Raw genomic sequence first — 1896 nt, 5'->3', positions numbered from 1 at the left:
CTCCTGCTAACAATTGTCTCCAAAATGCATTGTATATTAAGCATTAAGCAGTAGGATGAAATAGAGTATGGGCCGGTTATAAAATTGGTGGTTCTAGTGGGTAATTGTGACATCTTTCGACAGGATTCTGCCATGGTTTTCAAAACGCGTGACTGGTAAGAGGTCTGCAGAGTGGGTAGTTGTCGGGAGATTTTTAGCAAACTTAGTGCAATGTGTAATACTCCTTCAGAAACTAGAGAAAATTACAGTGATTTAGGGAATCATCATACAGTATTGTTTGGAAGTCCCTGCCAAGAATGGTGCGACAGGCTGTTTTGGGGACTGATGCAATACTGATTTCGTCAACCCAGGGTGGACGACATCCACATGTTCAAGTACGGGTCTTATGTACCAACAATAAACTGATCCTAATTCCTCAGTGTTGAACACAAATTTTGTTAAGCTTCTTGATTAAGGTGGTATGCTTAATGATATCAAAGGTTTTAGTGAAGTCCGTTGAACGACCCTCCCAATATTATGAGGATCCTCAGCTGCCGACAACAAATTATGTACTAGGCGGACCAAATGATGACAAGTCGATGAACCTTTGATGTTGCCATACTGCCTTATTTGTAACTTACTCTGAATCAGGGGTGGCGTCAGGATTTTCCCAACGGGAGGGGGAGGGGAAGGGGCCGAGGTTCCCGACGGGAGGGGGGCGGTTCCCCCGACGAGGTGTCAGATTTCCCCGACGAAAGCAAAGTGGGCGTGTTCGAGCTTCGATTTAAAGGTTACGAATGTGGTCCTGGGGGCGATGCTCCCGAAAATTTCGACAAATTAGGTGTAAGGGCTTATTTAATCGATTTTAGAGTCTATTAATATGTAAAAATACATGCATAATATTTTTTTTTTCTCCCCGACGAATTGTGCTTTTTCTTTTTGTACTAATTTCTTCCGGATGTACTCCATCAAGAATTATAAACATCACATTATGCATATTTATATAGGCTATTTGTTTTTTGTTTCTGTTTAAATAAAATGAAATGAGCAGTTTAGTACATCGGTAAAAGGTTTATTAATTCCAGAGCAAACTTTTTAAGGAGAATGAGTGGTATTCTAGCAGGTCCACCAGCTTTGTGTCGGTTTACATTTATTAAGCTTATTATTAAGACATGTTTGTCAGAAGGCAAAAAAGCCAGTGGTGGCGCCACGTCCGTAGGGGTGGGGGACGACGTCCACGATGAAAAATAATTGGCGTGGTCTGGTCCGGCGTCTCTCAAAGATCTGTCGAAAGTTTTCCATGTGTGGGGGAATGAAACCCCGAAAAACATGACAATTTAGGCTTATTTAATAAATTTTGGAGTCTACAAATATTTAGAAAATACATATACATTTTTTTTCTCGCTACAAATTGTGTTTTTTCTCACAGACGGGGGTGCCCTGGCCCCCAGCCCCCTTCCCCGCTCTGGCGACACCCCTGAAAATGCCGGCATATCGCATCCAGTGGTGGCGCCAGGATTTGCCTGAGGGGGGAGGGACGAGGTCCCCGACGGGGGGAGGACGATGAAAAAGAGTCGGCTTTTTCTGGCGTCGCTCAAAATTTAAATAAAGTGGCGTAAAGGGGCGTAACTGCCCATTTTCACACCTTATACCCCCAGTTTTCAAATATTAAAAAATCTGTATCTCATTCACTGTTCCCCAGTTTTTCGTCAAAACAAGTTTTTCTGTCTTGGAAAAATCAGTCCGGAGCCTGACTTTAATGTCATGCTATTGAACGTCTACATACTATTGAACGTCATAGAGAACGGACGTGTCACGGCGCTGCTCCTGCGGTCGACGTTTCTGCTCGCTTTTAGTTACCTTTCATTTTACCTTTTTGCTGTTGTTTGGTGAATTGTCTGTGCCGTGTCCGTTTCT

General features: G+C 43.1%; 1 protein-coding gene across 2 annotated transcripts in view; it reads right to left on the bottom strand.

Moving 5' to 3' along the window:
* Window positions 1-1896, bottom strand: part of LOC117107813 (NXPE family member 1-like) — a 20727-nt gene that overhangs the window by 3535 nt on the left and 15296 nt on the right. The window lies entirely within an intron of this gene.

Source organism: Anneissia japonica, unplaced genomic scaffold (assembly GCF_011630105.1).
Source record: "Anneissia japonica isolate Jap-2015-1 unplaced genomic scaffold, ASM1163010v1 scaffold287753_len344599_cov186, whole genome shotgun sequence".
Taxonomy (NCBI): domain Eukaryota; kingdom Metazoa; phylum Echinodermata; class Crinoidea; order Comatulida; family Comatulidae; genus Anneissia; species Anneissia japonica.
The sequence above is the reverse complement of the archived record's forward strand: the minus strand, read 5'-3'. Positions and strand labels throughout refer to the sequence as shown.